The following is a 10,782-nucleotide window of genomic DNA, read 5'->3' on the forward strand; positions in this document are numbered from 1 at the left end:
CACACCATTAACACACACACACACACACACACACACACACACACACACACACATACACACACACACACACACACACACACACACACACACACACAATTATGTGCATACACATCCCAATAACGCTCACTTGCTTTCTTTATCACTTTTCACACACACACACACACACACACACACACACACACACACACACACACACACACACACACACACATACATACACGCATGGTCTTGCATTTAAATGGTGAGTTGGGCATGTCCTCGCATGCCAAGTGTAATTAGGGTTGCAAAATTCCAGGAATTTTCAAAGTTGGAAACTTTCCATGGGAATTAACAGGAATTAATGGGAATTAACGGGAATTAATGGATAATGGATATTTTTAATATTGCTTGTTATAATACTGTTAGTCTATAACAGAGAACTTAAATGTAGTTGAAAAAAAAAACACATCTTGCAGCATAATCTTGGTTAAAACAACCTGATTTAATGCAACTTCAGTTGAATGTCCTCCCTATATTCGTCAATGACATGCACACACGCAGTAATCAGCATAGGCTACTACATACTTGCCAACGTTTAGTTTTTAAAATACAGGAGTTATTTATTTATTTATTTATTTTTTTTGGGGGGGGGGGGGGGGGGGTAATACATAACCCATTGCTATTATTAACCTATGTATGTTAATTGTATAGCCCACTAGATTTACTATGATTAATTGTAAATAATTAATTGTTTCCAAAATTCCCCAGCTAAACTTTTCATGGAAAGTTTCCGGAAATTTACCGAAAAATTTCCGCCGCTTTGCAACCCTAAGTGTAATACAGCATTACTTACTAATCCGATTTAATTTTAAGAAGAAAAGTAGAGAAACTTTACTCAGTAATTATTTTCACATGTTCAAACTCTTTCAGCAAATAAGGGCATCACAGCATATGGAACTCTGTGTATTTGTTGTGAAATGTTTCTGTCCATCAGTTGAAAAGTCAGAACTTTATATTTTTCTAAATATATCTATGAGAGGGATTATATGTATTTGAATACTGTATATGAATATTTAATTGTATACTGTGTTGATGGGAGCGAGTGCTGTGACTTTGTAGTGTTATGAGCATGTTTGCATAGCCTACCACAACTTATACCTTCGCAGGCCTGGTGAAAATGAATCATGACCATCAATAAAATCAATAAAATATACTTAAATTTGTCTCTGACTGAGTTTTTTTTTAAAGAACACATCAGATTTGAGTCTTATTGTGGACAAACATGCTCCCTGGAGAATTACAAAGGTCAAGGGTAAACATCTCCCTTGGATCAGCCCTGAATTATTAGTCTGTTTAAGCAGAGGGACAAAGCATGGTCAACATTCCATCAGATAAGGTATGGTACTGATTGGGAAATATACAGGCAGTTGAAAAAGTTGAGCAAGACAAAAACTTGTAATGCAAAATCAAACTACTATAGAGAATGTCTCACTAGTGATTTTAAGAATCCTAAGCAATTCTGGAAAAAAAATCAAAACCATTATTAATACATCAGATAAACACACCTTATTATCTCTCATTTGACTACAAGTTTTTTTGGTAATACATCACCTTGCTGCAGTTCTTTTTCTTTTAGGAACATTTTACCAACTGAAGTACAGAATTCCATTAATGATCTAAATGTAAATAGTGGTGCTGGACTTGATGGAATAGAAAACAGGTTTATTAAACTAGCTTCCCATATTCTTATGTAGCCACTTGCTGATTTATTCAGTCTTTCTTTGTCTACATGTGAGTTACCAGCTATCTGGAAATGTGCACGCATCACTCCACGCCATAAAACTGGAGATGTACTTGATCCAAACAATTATAGACCTATATCCATTATATGTTCTATTGCTATAGTCTTTGAAAAATTAATTTATAATCAACTTTCACACCATCTCAGTACCAATAATATCCTATCACAATTTCAATCCGGCTTCAGAACTAATCACTCCACAACTACTGCCCTACTTAAATTCAACAGTGATGTGTTTTGTGCTGCAGATAATGGTGAACTCACAGGCGCCAACTTCATGATTTGACTAAAGCTTTTGATTTTGTTGATCGTTATCTCTTTTTAGATAAGCTCCATGATATCGGTCTCTCTGAAAATGCAGTTTTGTGTCCATCAATTCATACTTGCATAATAGAAAACAATTTATAGTCCTACAGAGAAGTAAATCGGATTTTTTGAGTCAAGACAGAGGAGTGCCCCAGGGCTCAACATTGGGACCACTTCTTTTTTCTATATATATAAATAATTTACTATCAATTGTTGTGTTCAACTGTATGCCAATGACACTGTCATATATATAGCCAAACCTAATCTACCTCAAATTCAAGCGTCTCTTCAGTCTGACTTCATTATCCTTCAAGGCTTTTACATAAATTACTGCTTAACAAAACAAAGTCCTATTATATTATTTTTGGTACCAGACAAAAACTCAAATCAAAACCTTGTTCCTGTGTAACAACCTGTAATGATGGCACATCTCTGCATAACGTTAATAAGATTAAATATATTGGTGTATGGTTTGATACTGAACTCCCATTCAAATTACACATCGAGCTAGTGTTATGTAAAGTGAACTTTGGAATCAACGTTTTATATGGATCTCAAAATTGCTTTACGCGCAGTGTTCGTAGAAAACTTGCCTCTCAACTTATATTTCCAATTCTTTACTATTGTGATGTTGTATATCAAAATGCATTTAATCAGACCTTGTTCCACTTAACATAGTATATAATAGACTTTGAACATTTGTCCTTGGATGTCCTTATCTCACTCATCACTGTATAATGTATAATGAACTTAAATGGCCATCTTTAAGGCAAGGCAAGGCAAGGCAAATTTATTTATAGAGCACTTTCTCATACACAGAGGTCATTCAAAGTGCTTTACAAGCAGAAACAACAACAAAAATATACAGTTGAGATACATGAGAAGACAGACACATTTTATAAAGGCATAACATAGTTTAAAAACAAATAAAGTAATTAAAAATACCATCAAATGAGACTAATTTGATTAGAATTTTAAAGCTCTGGAGAAGAGAATGGTCTTTAACTTAGATTTAAAAGTGGTTATAGTTGGTGCTTGCCTTAGATCCAGCGGAAGCTGATTCCAGCATTTGGCAACATAATGGCTGAAGTCCGTTTCCTCACTCTTGGAAAGAACTCTGGGCACCACCAACTGACCAGTACCTGCTGATCTGAGAGACCTACCAGGCTCATAGTCAATAAACATGTCGGCAATATATTTAGGGCCTAGACCATTGAAAGACTTGAAAGCAGTAAGTAGTTTAAGTAGTAGAAGACACACTCGCTGGCTTCAACTTATATTTAAATGTATTTATTTCAATTATCCTCCTTATTTAAAACAGTATATTGTACCTTATACCTCAAACTACGAAGTTCGGCACTCTACTCAACTCTACTTCTCTGTCCCGCGAGTTAAAATAAACAATTGGTAAAAGAGCTTTTAAGTTTAAGGCTCCAGCAGATTGGAATAATTTATCTGTTGAAATAAGATCAATTTCGCTACTTGGTTTATTTAAACATTCCCAGTCTGCTCACTTTAAGGTAAACTGCCATTGTCATTAATAATGCAGTCAATCCTTATGCCTACTGTTTATAACTAATGTTTATATTTGACTGTAGTTAGAAATCCACTCACACTCTACTGTTTACTAATTTACTTATTATTGGCCATCGTGACCATTTGGTGGCTGTAATGTATTGATGAACATATGCATGTGTTGTTTTTTGTTTTGGTTTTTTCTTTATATATGTATATTGCCGTATTGCTAATTGTATTTTTATTTTAATTTTCTTTATTTGTTTCTTTAACTCCTCTGTTGTTATGTAATGATTGTGTTATATGTTGGGACCCCCTCGAAAACGAGATGATTCATCTCAAGGGGTTTATTCTAATAAACAAATTTTGAACATTTGATATATAGATATAGATGATTTAGATGAAGCTTCTTGTAAAGTTTTCACTACATACTACCAATAAATACAAAATTACCTTATGTCAACGTTCAGGCAAAAATGAATCAGAAAAATCACTGGTGAAATGATGAGCACACAAGTTACATAACTAGTCTATTCAAAGCTAATTAGCTGCTAGTCCATGCTCACCACAAAATGTTACATCACCTGGAAAAATATGTTTGCATTTATATGCTAAATTTCACTCACATTTTTTTATCCAGAGTGATTTGCTTATACTTTTCCATTTTCACAAAATAAATATTAAACCATTTTTTAGACATATTTGTGGAAACTCTGTGGAACCTCTGGGGACCACGATTATGGTCATGGTTAAAACGAACAGCGGCCTGACATGTAAAAGTCCAATGTTTTGAATGATTCTGTTGTTTTTTTGTGCTATTTTTGTATTTTTATTTGAATTAATAGAGGGAAGTGGCAAACAGTATAGTTTAAATAGCGCTTTAGATCATGGCCCACAACGTACAGACTAATTCTTCCCAATTAACAATGTCTTTTTTTGGGATAAAAGTGCACCAGTACAGTACCTACAGATACATACATGTAGGTACAACGGAACAAGATGTGAAGTTATAATAGGGGGTAACAATCTGAGAACATACAAAAATATTTTATACTGTAGGTATTTTAACTAATGGGTATCTATTCTATTAGTATGGGGTACAGTATGACTTACTTGTGAATGGACTGAACAACATAGGTTGTACAAAAGATTATGCTATAAATTGGGAAGAATTCCACTATTACGTTGTGGGCCGTAATCTAAAGCCTTATCAAAGTTTTAACCCTGGATTTAAGAGAACTGAGAGTGTTGCAGATACTGTATGTGGTACCTAGAAAATGAATGCTGCTTCACCTTGGGAGGTCTGGAGGGTTCATAACGTAGCAGCAGATCAGATATGTATTTTGGCCCTGAACCATTAAGTGCTTTATAAACCAGTCGTATTTTAAAAGCAGTTCTTTGACACACATGAGGCTGGTGCAAAGATCTGAGTACTGGTGTGATGTGTTCCACTTTGCTGTGTAAGTGAGGACTCTGGCAGCATTAACTAAGGAGAATGGATTATTTTTCTATGTATTATTTTTCTTAAACTGTTTTTGCAGAGGAATCCAGGTTTTTTTTTTTATCTCCTCAGCCAGAGGTGAACTTGACCCAGATAACCCAACACAGCTCATATCTCCTGCCTGCAGGTAGTCAGTGCAGATACTCTGCTTGGCAGTCCCACTGTTTCAGGAACAAGAGATAATTAAATGGAATGAGATGTAAATGTTTTTAATCAATGATTAATGGCTTCCTGTTCGCTGCTTGACGCTGCAGGCGAGACTCTAGCTAAGGCTCCAGTGGGAGGTTCATGCAGGGAGGAAGGCTGTCATTTTTCAAATCCATACAAATATGTATTCAAAGCGTACATCGTATCATCAAAGACAACTTTGTTATATCTGCTTTCTGAGTGCAGGCAGGCATTTTTTTTTATATATTTTTGTCTTGCTTTCACAGGTGTAATGGTTGAGTTGAAAATACTTATCGCCTAAAGGATTCAATATAATATTCAGGAAAACAATTTTACTATCTTTCTGCCTGGCTCGAGTAACAGGAATAGGTGAAGCAGGTAAACACCATGAGAGTCTGAAAATAGTCATTCTCCAGTGAGTGTCTCCAACATGCACAGCGTGTTCGACAGGACACTGACTTGTCACCATGGCGACACATTTTCCCACTGCTAGATATTGTCATTTCCCAAGAGTGCTGGCAACATAGGCTCATCAACACACCTGGACAAACTCTACTCTTTAAGAACACACAGAGGCTAATAACAGGTTGACTTTGAGAACCATTAGAAGCTAAAACATGACATGACATATCTTCAGCTACTTAGGCTTATAGATACAATAACATTTATCATTTAATCATGTGTGCATTCACACACACACGCACACACACGCACACGCACATGCACACACACACACACACACACACACACACACACACACACACACGCACATCTATATCTAGTGCATTGTCTTCGCTTCACCTACTTTATTGTTTGGTTCAGTCTCTTATCAACTTTGTCTCCAGTCACAGCATGCAGCTGTTTCCAGAAAATTAAACCCACTGTACATTACCTGTCCCACCACTGAACGACAGAAAGGCTAGTGAACATTGTGGAGCCAGTGGGTAAAGACCAAAATGTGCTAAAAAGAGAGTAAATATTGGACTTTAATATTGGCCTCCAGAAACACGACTTCAAATTAATGCTAATGTTGTTCTGTATCTGCTGGATGTGTAAGTCATGTGTATAAAAAGGCAACTGTTTGCTAGCATGTTAGCCATATTAACTTTATAAGATGAATGTTCTGTTTAAAGCTTCTTCCACTGCCCCTAAGTGTTCACAAAAAAACAAGTAATGCAGCTTTAAAGACCCTTTAAGGTCATGAATGAACTTCATAAACACTTACTGTAAATACACCCATCAATTCCCTCCTTTGTGGATGGAGTTTCCTCAGTTGTCATGGAGATGGACTCCATCCTCTCGGGAAGACTGTAATATGTAGTTAAACAAACAAAGCTAGGAGATGGACTTTGAGTTAAGATTTTTTGACTGCTGTTTATCGGACGATTCATTACTGGACAAATCGCTTTACAATTTCCCTCTCATTCACACACTCAAAGATATACACCAATGGGGGTGGAGCTGCCATGCAAGGCAATGGTTTGCCCATCTAGAGCAAAATGGGGTTTAGTGTCTCTCTCAAGGACACTTCAATATGTGAGGTTAATGAGAGATTAAAGGACGATCTGTGGTGGAAGTATTTCGGTGCAGCAGGTGTAGGTTTTGGAAAATAGGAAAGTGAAACAAACAAGGAAATGGGAGTGATAACCACACATGTTCTGGTTCTAAACATGACTCCGCATTTCTTACAGGCAACTTTATACACAGAAAGACAATCTAAAACACAGGAGACATCTCGGAGCCATTTCGCCTCCTCCCCCCTGTACAACTTTCACCCCCTGGTTACATCTCAACTATCCAGGGACAAATTAATCTGTACAGAGAGATAGTTTACTGTGACCTTGTACCTTTATCGGTTCAAACTAAGGCTGTACACATTCAGCTCCAGACTTTCTGACTCCACTTTAGTTTAGTGAACATCAGAATCTCCATGTGGGAATGAGATAAACTCCCTTTCAGCATTGTGAGAGAAACAGAGAAAGAAATAAAACAAGAATATTAAGAATCATGCTTAAATGTAATTTTTGCCATTACAGACCCACTCTACCTTCTGAGATTTTCTTGGGGCCAAAAGTCTACAGTCATGCTTGCGGTACTTTGAGGCCTTAGGCACAGGGGCGCTTTGAGCTAAATGCTAACATGTTCACAGTGACAATGCTAACATGCAGATGCTAAGCAGGTATAATGTTCACCATGTTCACCACCTTAGTTTAGCATGTTAGTAATAGTACAGTTGAGGCTGATGGAAATATAATTGGTTTTGCAGGTATTAGTTAGGTAAATTAAAATTTTGATATGATGATGGCGCTAGATAAAAAGTCAGAGGATCACCAAATATATTATATTACAGTATATTAGAATTGATCTTAAGAGGAACCTAAATGTTTGGACCAAATTTGATCAACATTTTATCAGCAATCCATCCAACGGTTGTCGAGAGATTTCATTCAAAACCGCAAATTTTAACGCTAGAGAAAAAGTCAAGGGGTCATCAACGTTGTGATTCATTCTCTGGGTACCATGAATGTCTGTACCAAATTTGAAGTCAATCCATCCAAGTTGTTGAGATATTTCTATTAAAATGTGTGCACGCAGTATAGAACTATCCAGCCTACAGAATTTAATAGCAGGTCAATTCTAGCAAACATCGTCCATATGTTGAATAATTACAATTCCTGAAATGTAGGAACCCTGGAGCTAACTGCTCAAAATGCTTTTTTGTAAATTTTCCCCAATAAATCCCTTAATTCTTTCAGTCAAACAAACCCAGAGCACGGCTAAGCCAGCCAGCACATGCAGGTCAACACAAATAACAGCTCTGTGACACTTAAACCCCTTTTATGCATTGGTGAGTCCTTGCAGCTCTCAATCAACAGAAAGCTTGAGAGAAGGCCTGAAGAATTTTCCAATTAGGCGGCCTGAGCTCATCTCAAAGCTGCAGATGAGATGCACAGCCACATCGCTGCAACTTGACGTTCCTGTCAGCCACTTTGTGAACTTCCATCTGTCTGCCGTCCATGCACCAGAGGTTTCATGACAGAGGGGTGACAGCAGAGTCACAGATGCCGTTGCTGGGAATGTCATCACTGGCTTGAGAATATCCATGTCCTGCTGTCTGCAAGAAATAAAACTTCCGAGAAATGAGACAGAGAATGAGGAGGCTAAGGATTAGATTTGTGTGTGTGTGTGTGTGTGTGTGTGTGTGTGTGTGTATATCCATTTTTGTAAACCTTTTTGTGTCTTGGAGCCATCCTCATTATGTTGCCAGGTTGTTGTTGTTGTTGTTGTTGTTGTTCCCCTTAACAATGGTCATCATGCACTAGTATATGAGTGGGATACAGATTTTAATGTGGCTAAAAATGCTGCAGTACAGCAGGTGATCTGCAATTTTTTCACAGATTTAAACATGGGAATACTTTGTCAGAGAGCCTACTGTATTAAATCACATGAACAATTCATCGTCTCCAGACAGTGAATACTAAGGCCTTAAGGTAATCCCCTGAATGTTCTTGTAGTGCCACCATGAATTGGTATTTGGTTTAGAATGAAATGTCTCAACAACTGTTGGATAGATTGCCACAAAATGCCTCTGGATCAACTGTGATTATTTTGGTGATATCTAGACTCATCTACCTTCTAAAAAAAGTTAACATTATTATGACCAAATACCTGCAAAACTTATGACATTCCCATCAGCCTCAGCTGTACTTTGTGTTTGGTGCTGATTTGCAAATATTAGCATGGCAACATGCTAAACTAAGATGGTAAACATACCAATCATTAAAGCTGCTTGTTTACCAATTTACCAAACTTCCAATTAAATCAGAGTATCACAGTTTAACTTAGACTTGGATGTTTACATGAACACTGTTTACATGTCAGACACTGGACTGGTAATTATGAGAACTACAATATGAACATAAACATGAAAGAAGAAAAAAAATAAGAGCTGCAGGTGGACTAGTATCATATAAATATATATTTATTATTATTACTATTTTTAATGCATACATTTTATGAACTAACAGGGTTACATTTCACTGAAATTGTATTTTATATGATTTCATGTGACAAATACATTGATTGATTGATTGATTGATATAATACTAGATGGATGATTAAAGGGATGAGGGGCAGGTGTGCAGTCAGGTGATGATCTGCTGGGTAATGAGGGAACAACAAGGTCTGGCATGACATGAAATGTTACAGCAGGAAGATATGGTAAATGGCAGAAAATAGATGCAAAAATATCTTAGGTGGCTCTTTCAAAACAAAAAGTCTGAGTGCAGGTGCTTTTCATTAGAGATTATGCAGTAAATACCTGAACACAATAAGTGCACACACATCACAGCATAGCTTAGGTGTGCAGCAGTGCTGTGCCTTAATAATGCACCATGTCATCTTTTCTAATCTGGGGTTAACTAATCCACCTATGTTCCTGATCCAGGCAGAGACAAAAGGTCTCCTCGGCTGTGGTGAGTGGATTGGACTATTGACTATGGATGGTTCATGTTAACCCTGCTGTCTTTGGCTGCAGGGTGGTGGGCTCTGGAGACCATGTGCACCACCATCATGTTTCTCTCCACTCTGGCTCTAGTACTGCGCCGACATTTCATCAGCCGAGAAAAGACGTAAGTTGTTGTTTTTGTAAACCTTGATCCAAGCAGGGCAGGTCTTTGCTACTTATTCATGCCCCTTTTTGCTACTGCCATAATATAAGTTAATTCAGTTTAATATAATTAAACTACATCTAAAGATAACACTTTATAAAATACATTTGGAGACTGGAGACTTGACTCGGACTTGACTGCCTGAATACATGAATTACTTCAAAATCCATTTTAAAAAGAAAAGTCTTTGAAATAAAAGCTGAGCTTACCTGAGTATTTTGTTTAACTGGTCATGCTTCCATTCACTGTGAAAATATGTTCTGTAGGTGTATTTTAGATGTAGTAAATCATGTCTTTACTTAATTACAATCATATTCATCATTATAATTAAAGTTGTAAGTCCTATACTGTACTAGCAGGGCTGTTGCCAGAATTTTAGAAATACAAGTCCAAACTCCCCTCGCAGAATCCAGAACCACACCGTAAATATTATACATCCATGAACCACAACCAAACCACCAAACTAATTTTGTGAGTATTTAAAAATAAATCACAAAATCTCTTTCTTTATTTATTCATTTAACTGTTCAATGATATTTATATTACGTTGTATGCCTTTACAATATGCTCTATTGCAAGGTATGTAATTGTGGAGATGAATTATACATTTATTTTTAAACAGCCACATTTCTGAAATATTGTCAAACTCAGACCCATGTAATATGCATGTAATCATAGAATGTAAACTCTTCTTCATATCACTATGGATTTACAGAAATATCACAGAGGACATGACCTCGGTGTCCTCAGTAGTAGCTTTGTCCCTGGCAGCTTTTGTTGGTCTGCTGTCCACTTCAGAGAGAGAGGCTTATGGCTTGTATAAATTCTGAACCTCATCTCAG

This window comes from Sander lucioperca, chromosome 4 (genome assembly GCF_008315115.2).
Source record: "Sander lucioperca isolate FBNREF2018 chromosome 4, SLUC_FBN_1.2, whole genome shotgun sequence".
Classification (NCBI taxonomy): Eukaryota; Metazoa; Chordata; class Actinopteri; order Perciformes; family Percidae; genus Sander; species Sander lucioperca.